Here is a 24032-nt window from a genome sequence, read left to right on the forward strand (position 1 = left end):
ATGAGTGTTGCAACCAAGGACAGACGATGTTTGCGCGCTATGTGCTTCAGGACTCGTCGATCACGTTCTGTGAGCATGTGTGGCCTACCACTTTCTGGCTGAGCCGTTGTTGCTCATAGACGTTTCCACTTCACAATAACAGCACTTACAGTTGACATGGGCAGACATTTGACAAACTTGGAAATGTGGCATCCTATGACAGTGCCACGTTGAAAGTCACTGAGCTCTTCAGCACGGGCCAATCTACTGCCAATGTTTGTCTATGGAGATTGCATGGCTGTGTGCTCAATGTTATATACCTGTCAGAAACGGGTGTGGCTGAAATAGCAGAATCTACTAATTTGAAGGGATGTCCACCTACATTTATATCGACTCTACACACATGTACACCCACTCACAAACAAGCTGCTTCTACTCTGTTTATGTCTTGTTGCTAGTAACCTTTACCCTATACATATTTACCTTCATCACTCCAGTATCCCTGCACATTGTAAATATGGTATAGGAACTGACCCTGTATATAGTATACTTACTTTTTTCTAGTATTACATTGTTATTGATTGTTGAGTTTTGAATTTGAAAGAAAGGCATTTCACTGTACTTGTGCATGTGACATGACATAAACAATGGAAAACTTGAAAGTATTTTGGGGCCAAATATAGGTGACCAAATCTGAACCAAACACCAATCACGTCTATAATTGGTTCAGATTTAGTCCGGAGCAAAGATCAACGTCCATTGACGTTGAAATCAAGGCCAGTCCGGACTTCACCAAAAAAAGACGCCCAAAAGACGTCGGAGTCAGTCTATGATTAGTGGGATAGTAACAGACAAGCAGCTCTCTTTTGCTCCGTTTACACAGGCAGCCCAATTCAGATGTTTTTTTCACTAGTTTGTCTTTTGACCGATCAGATCAGCTCTGAAAAAGATATTATGTAAAAAGATCTGATGTGATTGGTCAAAAGACAAATCAGTGGAAAGAATATCAGAATTCGGCTGCCTGTTTATATGCAACCCATGAGAATGAGAATCCTAAAAGGATCTGCCCTAATCAAGTATAGACCGTTCTCAATGAACAGGGAGTAACACACTTGAATGGCAATACGATTGCACAATTAACATTGCAAATGACCAATAAGCCTACTTTACTCGTTTATAGCATTTCTGATGAACATTGAAAACCAAATGGAAACCAAATATGTATAGGGACGCAACCTTTGCCTTAAGCTGTGAACTTGACCGGCGTGCCCTCACCTATAGTAAGCCAGTGCTTATACATGGGTTTTGGTAAACAGCAATTGAACGGCAAGAAAATCCACCTACCTTGTGTAGAGACCTGTGGTCCCTATTGTTGTCATTAAAACATTGTTTGATTGGTTGACAAGATGAACTCTGCTCATTGGTCAGCCATGAGAGGCCGCCATGCATGCTGCTCGCTCCCGTGCGTGGTGCTCTCTCCCGTGCGCCGCTCACCACGAACCGCGCCTCTTGCAAAACGGCTTGCTTTTTTTGCAACCCGCCACACTGAAGTCTATGAGACCTTCGCCGCTTACCGCGGCCCATCTGTAAGCACCTTTAAGTAGAACATGTTGGCAATGCCAAACAAAAGAGAAACAACGCGAAACATTTCTGAATAAATTATATGATAACCAGACTCTGGCTTTGGTGTAGCCTACTTTACACGATTACATAGCAAAATGTTTAAAAGTAGCAAAAGCATAGTTCATTTAGCAAGTTGTAGGCCTACCAAACAATCAGGCTGTTTGTGTGGCTCACCAGTGCATCATCACAGAGTCTTTGTGTTTCTGTATGGCTGTGTATAAGTATCCCCATATGCTGATGATCTATTCTACAGCCAGATGATACAGGGACTTCCATTCCGATATCGACCCATATTGTCCCTGGAGGGGAGATGACACGGCTATATTGGAATAGTTTGTTGGCACTGCCGAGGCTGTTGCCATTCTGCTGCTATTGTAGAACAGCCCTTCAAATGATAAAAGGAAACGGGAGATGCCATTGCTCATCATAAAATGGAAATAAAAGGCGGTGGCTGGGCCATCATAAGTCATCATTCAGGGTGAAGAAACCTGGCCTGTGTATATGATTGGGGCTGTAGATCAGCTTGTAGACTCCTGCTGCACTTCTCATATGAAGGTGTTCATGAAGTGCCATCATTCATTCTGCAGAGCAAGTGCTGGCCTTTGATTTTTTTTGTATTCTGCCATGCCTGCTGAGTGACACTGCGCGCGCGCGCGTGTGTGTGTGTGTGTGTGTGTGTGTGTGTGTGTGTGTGTGTGTGTGTGTGTGTGTGTGTGTGTGTGTGTGTGTGTGTGTGTGTGTGGGAGAAACAAAGGGAGAGGAAATAAATTAATCAGATACAGAAGCTATGCACTATATGTGTACCAATATGTGTACATGAGTGTGTATACATCTTGTTATCCAATCCAACACGTCACCCTTACTTCTCCCCTTCTCAGTATTTTGCCGCAGTGCTCAAGGTCACACACGCAGCACCTGGAGTTTTGTCTGGGGAGCTTAGTTGAAGCACTGTCCACTCTGCTCTTTGAAAAACAACCAGCGGCAATTTACTGTAGTCTCTCAAGCTGTGGTGTTGATGCTCTATTAATTTGAAGACTAGCCTGTGGAATACATCTACCCATCTAGCCATTTTTATAATCTGAGTTTTATTGTGTTTAACAGGCCTGGCCCTCTTTATAAATAGGATGTTATTATTAATGGACTGTGGTGTGGAAGAGCAAGTAGAGGGCTGACTGAGTTTGTGTGTTTGGCAGGCTTCAGGGCTGCCTGACCTGTGACTGAGGAACAGAGGAACAGACACAGTCTTCATCTCTCCCCCAGAGGAAAGGTAAGACCATACACACACACACGTACACACACGTACACACACACACACGTACACACACACACGTACACACACACACACACACACACACACACACACACACACACACACACACACACACACACACACACACACACACACACACACATACATCTCCCGTCTTTTCAAAGGGAACGAGACTTTGTAATTACACCAACCAGAGATGTAATGCCACTGCTCTCGCCGCGTTTCAGTCTCACGTGGATGTGTGTGTTCAATTTATACTGTAGCCAGCATTAGCTTCTCTAGCTCAGCCCCCTCTGCTCTGATATCACAGTGCGCCGTTGCACCTTTGACAGCCCTACTGCTTGCTCTGCAGTGTGTCTTACAGAAATAGCATGGTATAATCTTGTTCAGTTTACAGCCAACACTCCCCAATCAGTTGTGCTCTGATTCCCCAGGCCTTCCAAGGTGTAAGGTCGTCTCTGATAGCCATTCAGACCCCCTTCTCGGTGGCTCCCCACTCCAAAGTCACTAAAATTAAAGCGTTAAATTTAGTCGCGCCGGTGCTCGGCGGATAGGCCAACCTGTGTCCGGCTAGATCAAGGCGGAGGGTAGCTGAACTGTCAGGCTCGGCGGCTGCGTTGCCATTCATGTGACGCAATGAGAGGCCCTTAGCTCTGAGGTGTCAGTTCCATAGCAGAGAGATCAGCAGAATGGGGGGATAGGGGGTTTGGGGATGAAGGGGTCAAGGATCTGTGCATTACTCTTGCTCCCACACTGCCCCTGGTAATGCATACAAACGTCCCCTTCTGGGCTTGGTGGTTTGCAGGAGGTGTGTGTGTGTTCGTGTACGCGTGCATGTATGTGCGTGTATGTGCATGTGCGTGTGCTCGCGTGTGTGTGTGAGGCAGAAAGATATAGTGAGTGAGGGAGTGAGTGAGTGAGTGTGACTGTGCAATCCATGTACTGAATGTACAGGTAACTGCCAAAATAAAGGAAACACCAACATAAAGTGTCTTGGGTCACCACGAGCTGCCAGAGCAGCTTCAATGCGCCTTGACATAGATTCTCCAAGTATCTGGAACTCTATTAGAGGGAAGCAACACCATTTTTCCTTGAAAAATTCCATCATTTATTGACGGTGGGGGAAAACGCCCTCAGGCACCTCTGCAGAATCTCCCATAAGTGTTCAATTGGGTTGAGATCTGATGACTGACACCCGCCATGGCTTACATCGTTTTCATGCTCATCAAACCATTCAGTGACCACTCGTGCCCTGTGGATTGGGGAAATGTCATCCTATGGGGGCATAGCCATGGTAGCCAAATAATGGCCTGCCCAGCGTTTTTATACATCACCCTGAGCATTCTGGGATATGAATTGCTTAATTAACTCAGGAACCACATCTGTGTGGAAGCACCTGCTTATCAAAAGGGGACCATGGCGTTCTCCCAGTGACAAAGTACGCTTTATGCAACATCTTTTTGAGTGCCGACCCATCAGACCTTTTTCCTTGTCTAGAAGCACCTACATTCAATATATTTTGTATCCCTCATTTACTCACGTGTTTCCATTATTTTGGTAATTACCTGTCTGTATGTGCAGATACACATAATGTGAGCTCATATGTGTGTGTGAGTGTGTGAAGAAAGACCCTCCCCTCTCGCTCTCAATCAGGGAGCCTTCAGCTGGTGGATCATTCAGGGATATTGACAGATGAGGTCATTGAAATATCAGCAGCCCCCCCAGCCTCCCAGGCCTCTGTGACCACAGGCATGTGGGCCAGTGTGAAGTGCAGTGCTGGGAGGTCAGGAGTAACTGAGACCGATGGAGGACGGGGCGAGCCTGCCCAGAGGATGTCCAAACAAGGCCGCGTCACCCACCTCAACCCCCCCCCCCCCCCCCCCCCACTGGGTCTTAGAACACCTGACCCTACTCCTCCTCCAAAAGAACCATTTACATATTTATTTCCCAGGCCGAAGCAGCAGCAACACGCACCGCTGGTCACCAGAGATATGCCACGCCTCTGTTTAATTGGCTATTGATTGACTTTGCTCTGGCAACGGGAAGCAACGAATTACCGGCTGCTCTCTGTGGTGGTACTATTGCTCGAGACAGAGTAGTCTGGCTCGCTTGACTTATTTATCGACCGTTTTTTATTTATGTTGCGTGAGATGATTAATGATGCAAGATGAGATGGAGGGATGGCAACATGGAATCTTCCGGTGTTGTTTATTTACATAGCGGATCAAGACACGGACACGGGTTCTATTCTGTGGAGAGGCAGCGCTAAGCCATAAGGAAAGCTATGTCGGTGTGAAAGGACGAACAATACAGTTTGGCCCTCTGAAGGCATCCATTTGACATTAAATTGGTTCCTGCACTTGGTTTCATTGTCCAGGAGAGAATGAGTCATTATGTATGCATGGGTATGCATGCGTCTCAGAGGAACCACCCATGAGCAAACTAATGGATGACTATAAATAATGATTCTGATACAAGTATTTGCCATCCTCTGCATTTGCAACACTAATAATGGAGTTGTATAATGATGTTATAAAAAAAGAAACATTCAAATCTCCTGTTGTAGGCAGCTTAATTAACATGTCTGGCGCTTGAGAAGAGGCTGATGTCTTCTTTGAGACTCTGCTCTACTGGGAGAATTGTATTCCCATAACACAGGCTGAACATTGTTTGGACTGGCTGACTGGTTGACTTTCATTGTGTGGGAAGAGTAGCTACATGTTCTCATAACCATCGGAATGACTGTACAGTATGTTTTCTGGAGTATGTGAGATTATGTATGCACTTCGGGTGCAGCTTTGTGTTCAGAAATAGTTTAATATCAGTTAAATTCAGGGGCACAATTTTGGTTTTAAAAGGGGGGGGCATATATATGTTTTTATCCAGTCGGATAAACACTCCAAACAGTTTACCCAACCGCTCGGAGGCGTCCGCATGGTTCTAAAGCACACCGTGTGTCACGACTCCTCTGTCACAGGAGGAGACGGTGGCTATGGAAACATATGTCTCCGAATATGTCTCCGAATCCGAATCCTTTTTTTGTGAAAAAGAAGGATGGGGTCTGCGCTGTGTATTGACTATCGGGGGATCAATCAGATAACTGTGAGGTACAGCTACCCGCTGCCTCTCATCACCAGTGCGATCGAGTCAATGAACGGGGCGCGCTTCTACACAAAATTGGATCTCAGGAGCGCTTACATCCTGGTGCGTATCCGGGAGGGGGACGAGTGGAAGACGGCATTTAGTACCACCTCAGGGCATTATGAGTAACTCGTCATGCCGTACGGGTTGATGAATGGTCCATCAGTCTTCCAGGCCTTTGTTGACGAGATTTCCCTGGTGCGCAGGGTGCTTGGTCGACTGTTGGAGTATGACTTGTACGTCAAGGCTGAGAAATGTCTGTTCTTCCAACAGTCCATCTCCTTCTTAGGGTACCGCATTTCCACCTCAGGGGTGGAGATGGAGAGTGACCGCATTTCAGCCGTGCATAATTGGCCGACTCCCACCACGGTAAAGGAAGTGCAGCGGTTTCTGTGGTTTGCCAACTACTACCGGAGGTTTATGCGGGGGTTTGGTCAGGTAGCAGCTCCCATTACCTCACTGCTGAAGGGAGGACCGGTGCGGCTGCAGTGGTCGGCTGAGGCGGACAGGGCTTTTAGTCACCTGAAGGCTCTGTTTACCTCGGCTCCCGTGTTGGCTCGTCCGGATCCCTCTTTGGCGTTCATAGTGGAGGTGGACGCGTCCAAGGCTGGGATAACAGCCGTGCTCTCTCAGCACTTGGGAGCTGTTGGCTGTTGTCAAGGCTCTGAAGGCGTGGAGACATTGGCTTGAGGGGGCTGAACACCCTTTTCTCATCCGGACTGACCACCGCAATCTGGAGTACATCCGGGTGGCATGGAGACTGAACCCTCGCCAGGCAAGGTGGGCTATGTTCTTTACCCGTTTTGTTTTCACCCTATCCTACAGACCAGGTTCCCAGAACGCTAAGGCAGGAGCACTATCCTGGTTGTATGACACAGAGAACGGTGCGTTGCCTTAGTGGGAAGTACTGGTGGCCCACCTTGGCCAAGGATGTGAGGGTTTATGTTTCCTCCTGCTCGGTGTGCGCCGAGTGCAAGGCTCCCAGGCACCTGCCCAGAGGGAAATTACAACCCCTACCCGTTCCACAACGGCCGTGGTCCCACCTGTCGGTGGACTTCCTGACGGATCTTCCTCCCTCACAGGGCAACACCACGATCCTGGTCGTTGTGGATTGGTTTTCTAAGTCTCCTCCCTTTGCCCGGTCTCCCTACGGCCCTAAAGACTGCGGAGGCCCTGTTCACTCATGTCTTCCGCACTACGGGGTGCCTGAGGACATCGCCTCTGATCGAGGTCCCCAGTTCACGTCCAGGGTCTGGAGAGCTTTCATGGAACGTCCGGGGGTCTCGGTCAGCCTCACCTCAGGTTTTCACCCCGAGAGTAACGGGCAGGTGGAGAGGGTAAACCAGGAAGTGGGTAGGTTTCTGCCGTCATATTTCCAGGACCGGCCAGGGGAGTGGGCGGCGTTCATCCCCTGGGCAGAGATGGCCCAAAACTCATTCCGCCACTCCTCCACTAACCTCTCTCCTTTCCAGTGCGTACTGGGGTATCAGCCGGTTCTGGCACTGTGGCATCAGCCAGATCGAAGCTCCTGCGGTGGACGAATGGTTCAAGCGCTCGGAGGAGACCTGGGACGCCGCCCATGTGCACCTACAACGGGCCATGAGGCGGCAACAAGAGGGCGCTGACCGCCACCGCAGCGAGGCCCCGGTGTTAGCACCGGGGAACCGGGTCTGGCTCTCGACGCGAAACCTGCCCCTCCGCCTGCACTGCCGGAAGCTGGGTCCACGGTTTGTGGGGCCATTTAAAGTCCTGAGGAGACTGAACGAGGTATGCTACAGGTTACAGCTTCCCCCAGATTATCGTATTAATCCCTCGTTCCATGTGTCTCTCCTCAGGCCGGTGGTGGCTGGTCCACTCCAGGAAGCTGAGGTGCTGGAGGTTCCTCCGCCCCCTCTGGACATCGAGGGGGCCCCGGCGTATGCTGTTCGAGCTATCCTGGACTCGAGGCGTCGGGCGAGGGGCCTTCAGTACCTCGTGGAGCGGGAGGGGTACGGTCCGTAGGAGAAATGCTGGGTGCCGGCGGAGGACGTCCTGGACCCTTCGTTGCTGCGGGATTTCCACCGTCTCCATCCGGATCGTCCTGCGCCTCGTCCTCCGGGTCATCCCCGAGGTCGGTGTCGGCACGCTGCTGGAACCGCGCGTCAAGGGGGGGTACTGTCACAACCTCCGCCGATGTCAGTCCTTCTCCTTGTTCGGGCGGCGTTTGGCGGTCGACGTCACCGGCCTTCTAGCCACCGCCGATCCACTTTTTCCATTTGTTTTGTCTTTGTTTTACACACCTGATTTCAATCCCACAATTACTTGTTCCTTATTTAACCCTCTGTTCCCCCATGTTTTTTTGTGACTGATTGTTTATTGTATTTTCGGTCTGTCATGGTGTGCGTGTATTTGTTATTTTGTATATTTTACATTTTGAGTAAAAGTACGTTGATTACTCGTATCTGCTGTCCTGCGCCTGACTCTCTACACCAGCTACACACATTACACCGTGCCTCGTTTTGTATCATGTTCCAATGATAAAACTGGAGGGGACAAAAATGCATTTTCGAAATGTTTAAATATTTATGTCCCCCCGTCCCCCCGTATCCCGTCCCCAGTGAAATTTGTGCGGCTGGTTGAATGAGCTAACACTACTGTGGCATAAATAGAATTTTAGCTGTAAAGATGTATTAGCTCTATTGCAGTATTGAGAAGCAAGGAATGCAAAACTGTACTGTTTTGCTAACCCCTCTGGCAGATTCTTAGAATCAATGGATGTTCTACAACGGGTAAATAATATATTACAGAGGAGTACTAAGCTGCTCTCTACTCAGCATTGTTTCGTAGAAGGTCCACAGATAACCACACACATACAAGGTTTTGTCTGAGGTGAACCGGTCACCACACACTCACCACACCGGCTCTGAGTGACTTGTTGTTTCCTCAACCTGTCTCCTTCTCTAAAAGCGCTGTCCCACCCTGATAAGTTTAACCAGGGGACATTCAATTGTACATTTTAGTCATTTAGCAGACGCTCTTATCCTAGAGCGACTTACAGTAGCAATTATGGTTTAGTGCCTTTCTCAAGGGTACATCAACAGATTTTTCACCTAGTCAGCTCTGAGATTTGAATCAGCGACCTTTCGGTTACTTGCCCAAAGCTCTGCTAGGCTACCACTTATAAGGGAGCCAAGGAGTTTTGGGGGGCAATTCCTTCCCCGGCTCCCTTATAAGCGGTGCTCTCTTGTTCCCTGGGAAGCATCCCGGGAATGTCCCCCCTGCTGTGTCGGACAAACATCCAGGTCCTGTTCCTGTAAATGCCACGGGGCTCAGATGAGGTTTGATCCTGCCTGCCTCCCCCCGCAGCACGTTTGGGCCCATTGATGACATGTACGGTATTGATCTGTGGACGGCTCCGGCTGAAGCCCAAAGGGCATGCTGTATCATCTGTCCACAAGGAGTTGGGCATTACCTCAGCGCCCTGTTCTCTCTCTCTACTCAGATCACTAATCCCACTCAGTGTGTATGTGTGTGTGTGTGTGTGTGTGCGTGCGTGTGTGCGTGTGTAAGTGAGACAATACCAAGGCTCTAACACTGCCCTCCACTTGGTTGTCTTGATTGAGACAAACAGACCCTCTTTTAGACCGACGGGAAAGAAGACATTCAAAGCCTGAACCCCTCACCCCTTTATCAGACCACCAGAGAGGTGACCTCTTCACTGCAGTATTCTCTCTGCCCCTCTCACCCCACTCAGCCGCTCAAGGCACACCTCTGACAACGTTAATACACACACATGCACACAAACACAGGCTCAGACACACACACACATGCACAGTACTGGGGATAAATCTGCTGCCTGTGTAGTACAACTAGATTCATAATGCAGTGCTTATGTGTAGACAGAGCTCATAATGCCTGGAAAAGGACTTCAAAGGTGAACAAATCTCATCTCGAGAAGAGATGCCTGGCTATAACAATATTCCCAGTGCTTAATCTTGCAGTATATTTTGACTTTTCGTTTTGTTTGTGTAAGAGGAATTTTGCTTTTGAGCCTAGTCTTCACTTATCATTATAGCAGAAATCTGATTTCACCTGAATGTCAGAATGTGTTGTAAAGTGAATAGAGATGTTGAATCTGTGTTGTAGCCAGTCACCTAGTTTCCCATGATACACTGTACTCCTTGTCATAGAATGAAAAGCGTACCCAACAGTGGAGGCTCCTCGGAGGAGGAAGGGGAGGACCATCCTCCTCAGTGAATTTCATAAACATAAAAATAGTAAACATTAAAAAGTTATCATTTTTAGATAAAGCTATGCTAAATATTTTCACGTCACCAAATAATTGATTAAAACACACTTTTATGCAATGAAGGTCTAGAGTAGCCTCTATAGCACTCTGTAGGGTAGCACCATGGTGCAGCTGGAGGACAGATAGTTTCCATCCTCCTCTGGGTACATTGACTTCAATACAAAAGGAGGTTCATGGTTCTCACCCCCTTCCATAGACTTACACAGTAATTATGTCAACTTCTGGAAGACGTCCTCCAACCTTTCAGAGCTCTTGCAGCATGAACTGACATGTTGTCCACCCAATCAAAGGATTAGAGAATGAATCTAGTACTGAAAGCATAAGCTACAGCTAGCTAGCACTGCAGTGTATAACATGCTGTGAGTCATTGACTAAAAGAGAAAGAAAGACAGTAGTTTAACAGTTTTGAACAAATTAATTTCTTCAAAAATGAAGAAGAGAAAACGACATTTTGTTGTATTTTATTTCACTTTCACTAGTGATTGCGCTAAATAAACATCAGAATGATCAGTCTTAAATCATTTGGCTGCTGGTTTCATCATTTGATTCAGGTCTAGTGTGAATGAGGCAAAAATAATACATACATCAACTGACGAAAGCTAGCTATGTTAATTTATTTCTGTGGAAACGGGACAAAAAGGCTACAAAACATTTCCATAAAATCAACAGCTGTTAGATAGTGATATGAGGTGGCTCCTATTATTACTATCTGACAGATAGCTACAGGCTAGAGATGAACTGGCTGTGGTAGCTACTAGCTAGCTAATTCATTCACCCCAGTCAAGAGGGGATGAAACATTACCTACCAATACATGTCAGTTACACTACTAGCTCAGCACTGGGAATAAAAACTAGTTCATTTTTTTCTGTTAAGTTAAACAGCAGTTACATTGCCAGCTACATCAGTCAACTAAAGAGTAGCCAGTTTCTTCTCTGCTTGCTTTTACAACTCGGAGAAAGAGCGCAACACGTACATAATGACAGCAGCTGCCTCTGAATAAAAATCTCCCATGCTGGCCCAGCCAGCCTTTTAGAAGCTTTGCCTACACACAGCATCTGTGGTGTCCGCGCAGTCCTAAATCCAGACGTATGAAACTGCCAAACAGCCTACCCAACCGCTCTAAGGTGTCTGCATGGTTCTAAAGCACACCATTGTCATTTTTGGTATCACAGTGTAATGATAAAACTGGGGGGGACAAAAATGCAATCTCAGAATGTGTGTGTGTGCGTGTGGGGGGGGGGGGGGGGGGGGGGGGGAGGGGGGGGGGGGTCATGATTTGCACCACTAACTGTGACGTTAGCTAATATGGTGTGTAATGGTCACAGACAGCTGTTCTTTGTGCACTGAAGTCCACAAGGGAAGAGAAAAGGTGAGAGGAGGATAGCCTGTATATTCGAGAAGAAATTATACAATGAGCAAAGTGATCATGCTGTTTGTATGCGGCTGCTATGAAAGTGAACTTTGTATGTTGGTGATCAGGGGTGTATTCATTCCACCGATTCTGTTGAAAAACATTTCTTAAATGGAAGCTAACGGAACGAAACAGGGATAAACATACCTGAATTTGTCCAATAGAAACTCTCGTTTCACCTAGTCGTGTCACGCCCTGACCATAGAGAGCCCTCGGGGTTCTCTATGGTGTAATCGAGCGTGACTAGTTTTTTTTCTAGTTATTATAGTTCTATGTTGGTGTGTGAGTATGGTTCCCAATTGGAGGCAGCTGAATATCGTTGCTTCTATTGGGGATCATACTTAGTGTGTCCTTTTTCCCACCTGCGTTGTGGGATATCATTTTGTTTAGTGCCTATGCGAGCTACGTACTGGACGTTCTTTAATTCTTTGTTGTTTTGAAGTTTCACTGCAATAAATATGTGGAACTCTACTCACGCTGTGCCTTGGTCCTCTCATTCTTACGACGAACGTGACAAGTCGGCTCACTTAATACTAGAAAATCTGAGCCTCGAGGTACCCCCATTCGAGCCAATGAGCAGCATTGTGACCGAACGGCTCGATTCGGTTGTATGTAGCAGCATTTTAAATTGTGTTTTTTACATTCGATAAAAGTAGTGACTCAGAGCTAGAAAATTGTATATCATACACCACAGTTGAGGAACAATGGGAAGATAAATCTGCTTAAAAGTTGATAAACTTGTAACCTCACTTTTGAGAAAATGGCCCTTGAATATTTTGGTACACCTACTGGAGAGCTATTCTTTGTCTACACCCATTCAGCATCGTTCACACCCTCTTAAGCTTTAGCCCCACCCATCTCTTTAAGGATTCACTTTTGAGGTCATGTACTAAACAACCAAAGATTTCAAGACTAAAGGCTGGTTTATACTACGTGTGTGTTCGTACATTTAATCTGGAGTGCCAGACTGTGCTCTGGGCGTTCGTAAACTCAGTGCGTTGTCAGATTGTCTGTTCGTAAATTCAGAGTGTTTCGCTCTCGGAGCGTTCAGGGCGCACTCTTCATGCTCTGGCCGAGGAGTAGGGTTGATGTGAGCGTTCTGACCTAACAGCAGCAGTCAAGCACCCAAGTTACCTGCCTAACTTTGGCTAGCTTGCGAGCTACTTCCAGACATAAATGAGACAACATCTCACTCTGACCATTTTACTAGCACTAGCAGAGCTGGTTAGGCTGTTTTTATGTTATCCAGAGCATTGGTGGCTGCAACTGTGCTGCTGGCAACAATTTAATTATGCTTTTTTGCCAAAGTTTACTGTCACCAGGCATATTCAACGGCTGTTGTGTGTTCGTAACTTCGTCAGTTATATCTGCGCTCTGGCACACTCAGATGAGAGTGCTCTGAAATTGAAGTAGATAGCCAGAGCGAATTTTCCAGCTACATCTATCGACATTTGTCACAGTGACATCATGAACATTCTATTGAAATGGTTACTTGCATAGTGGAGTCTTTTGTTTAGACATGTAGCTAGCTAGCTAAACAATGAACCATAATCCCAACTCATAATAATCCCAACTCTCCAAGACAGTTACTACCCTGCATGAATCTGCAGGTAGCTAACCAATCAGGTTCAATGTTAGCTAGCAAATATTAGGCTATACCTAGCAATGCAAATGACTCTGAGATACGAATAATATTATTACTACACATATCATGCATGTAACGTTAGCTAGCGAGCCAGCCAGCTAACGTTAGCTAGCTAATAGTACACATTAACTTGACATGGAAACGACTTTCTGACAAATTTAGAAATGTGTAATATATGAAATGTAGCTAATTAGTGTAATGTTCTTTGTTGGGTGAAAGAGAGGAGGACCAAGATGCAGCATGGTGAGTATTCATTTTAATAAGAATACTTAAACAATGAACAAAACAATAAACCGACAAACGAACGTTAACGTAACAGTCCCGTAATAGTAAACACAGGAACAGGAACAATCACCCACAACCCACAAAGACAAAACAGACTACCTAAATATGGCTCCCAATCAGAGACAACGACTAACACCTGCCTCTGATTGAGAACCATATCAGGCCAAACACATAGAAACAGACAAACTAGACATACAACATAGAATGCCCACTCATATCACACCCTGACCAAACAAAACATAGAAACATACAAAGCAAACTATCGTCAGGGCGTGACAATTAGACTATCTTACCCATGGATGGACGTTTCTCCCTCTCTGTCACAGATACCATGGTTGCCCTTAGTTTGAAGATGTAATCCGGAGACATGTGTTTTATACAACAGCCTTCTGTGTGTTCGCTTTTCGACTCCGTCTGCATATTTGCATTCAAAAGCCAGAATTCTCTCCACCTCCTCAGCTATCATACTCTAATTCGACTGATTTCAAAACTCGGTCCTCCAGAAAGTAGAGAGCAACACTTGTGCAGTTCTACTATGTGATGTCTTTCAAAAAAGCCGCTTTAGAAAGGATTACCTACACATACTGACCAGCTCATGTTATAGACAGAAGTATGCTACATGGAAGACCAGTCCGAAATCATCTCTCGGCATGTCCAGCCCACTCATTATCTCAGCCAATCATGGCTAGCGGTAAGGTTGCAGCTTTTTCCATGGCTAAAGCAACTAGGCTCGTAATTAACAATTTTATTTGTCTTTACATATGACATACAAGTTTGTTATTAAGGCACAAGGAAGCGTTCACATGTTCCAGAAGGCAATTCTGCATTTTGATAAAAAAAAAAAAACGTTTACATTCAAATGTGAACTGTGAAGTAGTTATGCGTGACATATGCCTATTTTCCTGAAACGAGTCACAATTAATGATGTGGTTAAGTGACACTGATTAAAACAAAATGTTTTTTTTTACATTGAAACCTATGCATGACTCCACCATCATTAAGTTTGCTTATGACATGACGGTAATAGACCTAATCACCAACGGCGATGAGACAGCCTACATTATTTAAAAAAAATATATAATTTCACCTTTATTTAACTAGGTAGGCTAGTTGAGAACAAGTTCTCATTTGCAACTGCGACCTAGCCAAGATAAAGCATAGCAATTCGACACATACAACAACACAGAGTTACACATGGAATAAACAAAACAAACAGTCAATAATACAGTAGAAAAATAAGTCTATATACAATGTGAGCAAATGAGGTGAGATAAGGGAGGTAAAGGCAAAAAAGGCCATGGTGGCGAGGTAAATACAATATAGCAAGTAAAACACTGAAATGGTAGTTTTGCTGTGGAAGAATGTGCAAAGTAGAATAATAAATGGGGAGGTCAGAGACAACGACCTCTCCTTCAATGCCATTGAGACCATGGAGCTGATCGTGGACTACAGGAAACAGGGGGGCAAGCACTCTCCCATCCACATATATGGGGTTGTAGTGTAGAGGGTCATTAAGTTCCTTGGTGTCCACATCACATAGGACGAAACATGGTCCAACATACCCACACAGTCGTGAAGAAGGCACGACAACATCCCTTCCCCCTCAAGAGGTTGAAAAGATTTGGCATGGGCCCTTCAGATCCTCAAAAAGTTATACAGCTGCACCATTAGTATGGCAACTGCACCGCCCTCAACCACAAAGCGCTACAGAGTGTGGTTCCAACGACCCAGTACATCACTGGGGCCGAGCTCCCTGCCATCCAGGACCTCTATATCAGGTGGTGTCAGAGGAAGGCCCGAAAAAAGTGCCAAAGATTTCATCCACTCGAGCCATAGACTGTTCTCCCTGCTATCGTTGGTACCGGAGCATCGGATCTCAGACCAACAGGCTCCAAGACAAGCCATAAGACTGCTAAACAGTTAATCAACGGTTACCCAGACTAGCTGCATTGGCCCTATTTTGCACTGACCATATGCATACCCACAAGACGCTACCCACAAACTCACACTCACTACACTGACACTCTAACACAAACCCCCTCACAGACACACACACGTACACAAACACACACTACATACACATACACACATACACGCATACTGATGCCAAATACACACACACACACACACACACATACATACTTTCACGCTAATCATATACGTTTCTACTGCTCTGTTCCTGTTTTACTCATACTATTATCGGTTCTCATACTTTGTCACTTTACTCTGACTATATGTGCATATCTACCTCAAATACCTCATACCCCTACACATTGATATGGTACTGGTACTCCCTGTATATAGCTTCAGTGTGTATGTTGACTACTAAACCTATGTTTATGTTGAATATCTTATGAACCGATAAGGTGTTCAGCTCTAGAGATGAGATGAGATCTACAGGCTTAGTAGGCTACGTTTTAGTTTTTCTTGTGCTTTGTGATAAATACAACAAAAATGTCATGACATGAAAATAATGCCAGTCAGTCAGTCAGTCATTTGTTGTGCAGTTTCCTTGACCTTGACCTCAATCTCCATGTGGGTTTTTCTGGCCTTGGCCTTCTCCTCCTCCCTGGCTTGCTCCTGGGCCTTCTCCATGCCCTTCCAAATGTTGAGGCGGGCAGTTTTGGCCTCCTCCCCTTCTCTCAGGAGAGCCTTTAGAGACAAAACAATACATTATGTGGTTACAGGACACTGACTAAATCAAAATAGCTTTTTTGACATTGAAACATATGCATTTGCAGGATATGAAAGGAAAATGACACCCAACACGATATTTTGGTATTTGTTTCATTAGTCCATTGTTGACAAAAGCAAAACATTTTAGGACTATCAGCAATCAAGTTGTCAAGTTATCTAACATTCAAAATACATAAATCATCACCGTATGATGCATTTTGCGTCATATGATGCAAAACGCAGCATCATATATATATATATAGGTTTCTTGTGCAGTTTCCCTTACCTAGACCTAGACCTCAAGCTCAAGTTTTTGTTTCTTGGCCTCTGTGTTGGCCACCTCTGCCTTCTCGGCCTCCGCGTGGCCTACTCTGCTGTTTTGATGGCCTCTCCTTTGTCCATTATCGTTTCTGCCTCCCTCCTCATCCTCTGGGCCTCCTCCATCATAGCTGTTCCCTTCTTGATATGTTATTAGCTAGCTAGCCAATTTGACATAGTCCGTCAATCAATATAGCCTATAATTTCTGTCAGCAGCAATCGTGATTAAACACTCTTAAAAACACTGTTGAAAAGGGGATAGTGTTAGCTAACTTTGCTAGGTAGGCCTATGTTGGTTGGAGAAAAAAGTACATTAGCACTATGTTTAGCCAACTGTACAACGTTTGTACCAGTAGCTTTCAAAGTAAACATTATCAGCTGACAGTTCATCAGCAAATGCTCCTTTCTGCTGCTTGACAGGCAGAGCCCACAATGGGAAATGAACCTAACCACCCAGACTTGTCAGGTATAGTTCACTTTTATGTTATATCATCAAATAAAGGTGGCCAATATTGAGAGATATCGTGAGGCTACCACCCTCAAGTATCTGAAATTACATGATCAATTGATGTTTACTGATCATGAAAATCATACTAACTCTGATGACATGGAGTAATCGGGAAATGTGTAGTTCTGACTATGCACTTCAAGAGGTGATGATATAACAACCAAATAGTTAATATTTATTTAACAATGCCTTGAAAGTAGCACGCAGTTCTCAATGGTTTTAGAGGAGCTGGGGGATCTCCTTGCCCCCCAGCAGGCAAACCGAACGCTCTGCATCTTATTGTGACGTTTTATTGATAACGACCTACTGAGTTCTATTGACTCCATTGTCTACCAGAAAAGACAAATCATATCATTTGATATAACAATAAACATTTGTCCCTAGTAACACCTCTGTTGTCTGCTTTCTCTAATGATCCAGTACTGTGCCCTAGCTGCCCTACAGTTCAAATCTATTTCCATTTCACAATAATAGTATAGAAACAATATCCAAGTAAACTACAGTATTTTAGCATCCAAAACGTCACACACACACACACACACACACACACGGGGGGGGGGGGGGGGGGTCTTCAGTGGGGTGGAGCTAACACAATTCCTTCTGTAGCATGACAGACAGTTCTGTTCTACACCATACATCTCATTTGGAGAATATATGCAAAAATGACTTTCAAATAAAAGAATTAGTGTGTCAAAAATGGTTTCAAATGATTAGTATAAATCGATAATGCATCAGTTTCTGTTAATATCAAAAGGTTTGACAGCAGGGCTGGATAAAATGCTAATCAGTTTGGAACAGGTCTTTGATGTACCAATACCTTAGGGTCATCGGGTCTATGAACTAGAATGCCATTGTATGCTGTAGTGTTAAGATTTCCCTTCGCCAGAACTAAAGGGCCTAGCCCAAACCATGAAAAACAGCCCCAGACCATTATTCCTCCTCCACCAAACTTCACGTTTGGCACTATGCATTGGGGCAGGTAGGGTTCTCCTGGCATCCGCCAAACCCAGATTCATTATTTTGGACTGCCAGATGGTGAAGCGGGATTCATCATCCCAGAGAACGCGATTCCACTGCTCCAGAGTCCAATCGCGGCAAGCTTTACACCACTCCAGACATTTTTTTTATGCACTACCCTTCAGCACTCAGCGATCCTGTTCTGTGAGCTTGTGTGGCCTATCCTACAACAGTGCCACGTTGGAAGTCATGGCTGTGTTTGCATGGTTGTGTGTTCGTGTTTATACACCTGTCAGCAATGGGTGTGGCTCAAATAGCTGAATCCACTAATTTGGAGGTGGTGTCCGTATACTTTTGTATATATAGTGTTCATAAAACAACAATTGACAAACCAATCCATTAATTTCAATTTAAGCTGTTATATAAAATACTTGCTACAAAAAAGAATGCATTGAACATTCAGCCCTGTGCTGCTTCTGCCGTGAGGAAACAGAATCAATAGAGCATCTTTTCTGGTACTGTCCATCGGTGTCAGTTACAGTATGTCACAATATCAGGGTTAAGATGGACCTGCAAACTCTATTGTTAGGGGATCTGAAAAACACTATCAGTCAATGGGAAAAATCACTATACTCTCAGGTAACGTATACATTTTTATGGCAATATGTAACGACGTTCCTCCTCCTCTCCATTTTCGGAGAAGGAGGAGTATTGAGGGAACCAAGGCGCAGCGGATTGTGAAGACATAATGATTTATTGAAGACACGACAAAATAACAAACACGACGTAGACAGAAAACGAACTATACTTGAATAAACTACAAAACAAATAAACGATGAAAACAGACCTGGACACGAACTTACATATAACTTGAAGAACGCACGAACAGGTACACGACTACAAACAAAACGCTACAGTCCCATGTGGCGTAACATCACACAGACACAAACACAGGAGACAACCACCCACAAACAAACAGTGTGAATGCCCTACCTAAATATGACTCTTGATTAGAGGAAAATGCAAACCACCTGCCTCTAATCAAGAGCCATACCAGGCAAACCAAAACCAACATAGAAACGAATAACATAGACTGCCCACCCAAAACACATGCCCTGACCATAAACACATAAAAACAACATAAAACAGGTCAGGACTGTTACAGTACCCCCCCCTCAAGATGCGCACGCCGGGCGCACAAGCACAAAGTCCAGGGGAGGGTCCGGGTGGGCAGTTGACCACGGTGGTGGTTCCGGCTCAGGACGCTGTCCCCTTACCACCTTAGTCACTCCCCTCTTCTGTCTACCCCTTCTAATGACCACCCTAAAACCACTTTCCCCTAAATAAACGGCCAACACCGGAACAAGGGGCAGCACCGGGACAAGGGGCAGCACCGAGACAAGGGGCAGCACCGGAACAAGGGGCAGCACCGGGATAAGGGGCAGCACCGGGACAAGGGGCAGCACCGGGACAAGGGGCAGCACCGGGACAAGGGGCAACACCGGGACAAGGGGCAGATCCCGGCTGAAGGACTCTGGCAGGTCCTGTTTGGACGGCTCTGGCAGGTCCATGCAGGCTGACGGCTCTCGACGCTCATGGCAGACTGACGGCTCTCTACGCTCATGGCAGGCTGACGGCTCTCGACGCTCATGGCAGGCTGACGGCTCTCGACGCTCATGGCGCTCTGACGGCTCTGGCTGCTCATGGCTCTCTGACGGCTCTGGCTGCTCATGGCTCACTGACGGCTCTGGCTGCTCATGGCTCGCTGGCGGCTCTGGCAGATCCTGTCTGGTTGGCGGCTCTGGCAGATCCTGTCTGGTTGGCGGCTCTGGCAGATCCCGTCTGGTTGGCGGCTCTGGCAGATCCTGTCTGGTTGGCGGCTCTGGCAGATCCTGTCTGGCGGGCGGCTCTAGCGGCTCCTGTCTGGCTGACGGCTCTAGCGGCTCCTGTCTGGCCGACGGCTCTGTAGGCTCATGGCAGACGGGCGGCTTTGCAGGCTCATGGCAGACGGGCGGCTTTGCAGGCTCCTGGCAGACGGATGGCTCAGATGGCGCTGGGGAGACGGATGGCTCAGATGGCGCTGGGGAGACGGATGGCTCAGATGGCGCTGGGGAGACGGATGGCTCAGATGGCGCTGGGGAGACGGATGGCTCTGGCCGGATATGGCGCACTGTAGACCTGGTGCGTGGTGCCGGAACTGGAGGCACCGTGCTAATGACAAGCACCTTCCTACTAGTGCGGGGAGCAGGGACAGGGCACACTGTATTCTCAAAGCCTACTCTATCCCTGATGCGTGGTACCGGCACTGGTGACGCCGGGCTGAGGACAAGCACATCAGGATTAGTAGGGGGAGAATATACAGTGTGTACAGGGCTCTGGAGACGCACTGGTAGCTTAGTGCGTGGGCCCGGAACTGGAGGCACCGGGCTAAATACACGCACCACAGGGAGAGTGCGTGGAGGAGGAACAGGGCTCAGGATACGCACTGGTAGCCTAGTGCATAGTGTAGACACTGTAGGTACTAGGCTGGGGCGGGGAGGTGGTGCCGGAAATACCGGACCGTGGAGACGTACTGGCACTCTTGAGCATTGAACCTGCCCAACCTTACCTGGTTGAATGCTCCCGGTTGCCCGACCAGTGCGGGGAGGTGGAATAACCCGCACCGGCCTATGTAGGCGAACCTGGGAAACCATGCGTAAGGCAGGTGCCATGTATGCCGGCCCGAGGAGACGCACTGGAGACCAGACGCGTTGAGCCGGCCTCATGACACCTGGCTCAATGCCCAATCTAGCCCTCCCAGTGCGGGGAGGTGGAATAACCCGCACTGGGCTATGCACTCGTACAGGAGACACCGTGCGCTCTACTGCGTAACACGGCGCCTGCCCGTACTCCCGCTCTCCACGGTAAGCCTGGGAAGTGGGCGCAGGTCTCCTACCTGCCCTTGGCCCACTACCCTTTAGCCCCCCCCCAAGAAATTTTTGGGAGTTACTCACGGGCTTTTTCGGCTTCCGTGCCAGACGCGTTCCCTCATAGCTCCGGTTCCTCTCTCCGGTAGCCTCCGCTCTCCTCAGTGCCTCCAGCTGTTCCCATGGGAGGCGATCTCTACCAGCTAGGATCTCCTCCCATGTGTAGACACCCTTTCCATCCAGAACATCGTCCCATGTCCATTGCTCCTTCTTTTCCTGTCCCTTTCTCCTTTGACTCCGCTGCTTGGCTCTGGAGAGGTGGGTGGTTCTGTAACGACGTTCCTCCTCCTCTCCATTTTCGGAGAAGGAGGAGTATTGAGGGAACCAAGGCGCAGCGGATTGTGAAGACATAATGATTTATTGAAGACACGACAAAATAACAAACACGACGTAGACAGAAAACGAACTATACTTGAATAAACTACAAAACAAATAAACGATGAAAACAGACCTGGACACGAACTTACATATAACTTGAAGAACGCACGAACAGGTACACGACTACAAACAAAACGCTACAGTCCCATGTGGCGTAACATCACACAGACACAAACACAGGAGACAACCACCCACAAACAAACAGTGTGAATGCCCTACCTAAATATGACTCTTGATTAGAGGAAAATGCAAACCACCTGCCTCTAATCAAGAGCCATACCAGGCAAACCAAAACCAACATAGAAACGAATAACATAGACTGCCCACCCAAAACACATGCCCTGACCATAAACACATAAAAACAACATAAAACAGGTCAGGACTGTTACACAATATCCGTAGAAATGCTACACATGGGGGTGGTTCAAGACCCTCGTAAGACATCATAGGTAAATGGAGGAATATATTACAAAAGGAAATAGCAAAATGGCATTATACTGGGAAAGATGGGTTAATATGTGGACGTCGGAGGGTTGGAGTTATCAGAATGAATGGTGGATTGGCCGCTGTCGGTGAAAATCCAGCACTTGCAGAAATAGGAAATTAGGAATATATGTATGATTATTTAACTACATGTACTGTACATGTGAGTGAAAATAGCTGTAAGTAGCAGTAGAATAATTGTTGTCTCTTAGTTTACTCCAATCAGGGGAGGTGTGATAGGGTTGGGGGGAAAAAGTTAATAAAGGGTATTAGAAACTATGCAAACAATTAAATTGATAGAACCCAAAATCTATCTGAAATATTAAAGCTGATCTACAAATAGATAGAAAAAAATAACAATTAATTAAAAAAGAAAGAAAGAAAAATGACTTTCAATATCACTAGGTTCCCATGAAAACCCATCAATAGGTCAGCCTTTGCTATGTCAACGCCTTGGCAATAATAAGCACTGGTCATGTCACCATTGCACCCACTGATCTAATTACCATGACAACTCAGGCACCCATTCAGCATCTCAAATGGCACGAATATTCCCTATACAGTGCACTACGTTTCAGCAGAGCCCTATCACAGTATCCTTTAATCAATGCTTACATATTTTAGTAACTCAAGGAGTGTATCTCATTAAACTCCAAACTAAACAGTCTGCAAATCCACCCTAATCATATCTAGTAGTCCGCCAATTTTTTTTGCAGGCATACCGTTTTCAGACACTTCTACATACAACACAGCATTGAACTGTACAAGACTTGAGAGGCGTTAATTGCTTCTGAGAACATACAATGATACAAAATAGAGGACTTACCGTACAGTATTGCACAGATGAAGTACATTTATGTAACCCGAATGGATATAAAATGTTGGGATCAGATGGAAGAAAATACCAGTTTTCTGATTACAGTGCCTTCAGAAAGTATTCACACCACTTGACTTTTTATACATTTTGTTGTTACAGCCTAAATTGATTAACATGCAGTCGAGCAGAGAATTTGAAGCACAGATTCAACCACAAAGACCACAAATGTTTTCCTTGCAAAGAAGGGCACCTATTGGTAGATGGGTATGACATTAAAAAAAAGCAGACATTGAATATCCCTTTGAGCATGGTGAAGTTATTAATTACACTTTGGATGGTGTGTCAATACACCCAGTCACTTCAAAGATACAGGCGTCCTTCCTAACTCAGTTGCCGGAGAGGAAGGAAACCGCTCAGGGAATTCACCATGAGGCCAATGGTGACTTTAAAAAGTTACAGAGTTTAATGGCTGTGATAGGAGAAAACATTGTAGATACTCCACAATACTAACTTAAATGACAAAAGAAGGAAGCCTGTACAGAAGAAAAATATTCCAAAGATGCATCCTGTTTGCAACAAGTCACTAAAGTAATATTGCAAAAAATATAATGTGCAAATGTTGCACAATCCAGGTGTGGAAAGACTCACAGCTGTAATCACTGCAAAGGGTGATTCTATTATGTATTTACTCAGGGGGTTGAATACTTATCTAATCAAGATACTGTATTTTAGTTTTTTAAATTTTATTTTAACAAATGTTAGAATTATTTTCCGCATTTTACTGTGGAATGTACCATCACTGATAGACAAGATGTGGCTAGATGTTCCATGACAGTATTCATCACATGGACAACTGCTGCTATCCTGAACTCTCATGTTGTCCTCTGTATGGCTTTGATTAATCTGACCTTCTACCCTGTTTTTTTGTTATCCATCTACCGCTCTAAATTAGTTTAATGACTCTTTCTTTTTTTTTTACCTTAACTTCAATCAGTTGATCTGATTTCATGGTTTAGGCCAAAGGCTAACTTCTCCTGAGAAGACATAGACTGGAGGAAATGTTCGAACAGCTATCTTTTTTTATTTTCTTCTTGGGACCTCTATCCTGGATATTTAGACTATGTGGAGTTGAAAAGTTCAAGAGTTGATAGTGTTCAGTAAGCCTTACTGGTTCGCTTCTAATGGCCTTACACGGACAATGTCAACAAATTAACTAATGGTTGAAATATATTAATTGGAGAGAAACAGTCAAAATAATGAAATGGATTAGAGCAAGTATTAGGAAT

The 24032-nt window shown here is 45.8% G+C and overlaps 1 protein-coding gene across 4 annotated transcripts in view; it reads left to right on the forward strand.

The window, feature by feature from the left end:
- LOC129866828 (tetraspanin-9-like) overlaps window positions 1-24032 on the forward strand; it is a 298952-nt gene that overhangs the window by 71843 nt on the left and 203077 nt on the right. For 2 of the 4 annotated variants that reach the window (XM_055939761.1, XM_055939762.1), the window contains exon 3: window positions 2796-2869. The exons of the other annotated variants lie outside the window; for them this stretch is intronic. The gene's annotated coding sequence lies outside the window, so the exon portion shown is untranslated. The remainder of the gene's footprint in view (window positions 1-2795; window positions 2870-24032) is intronic. 4 annotated transcript variants of the gene reach the window in all.

This window comes from Salvelinus fontinalis, chromosome 12 (genome assembly GCF_029448725.1).
Source record: "Salvelinus fontinalis isolate EN_2023a chromosome 12, ASM2944872v1, whole genome shotgun sequence".
Classification (NCBI taxonomy): Eukaryota; Metazoa; Chordata; class Actinopteri; order Salmoniformes; family Salmonidae; genus Salvelinus; species Salvelinus fontinalis.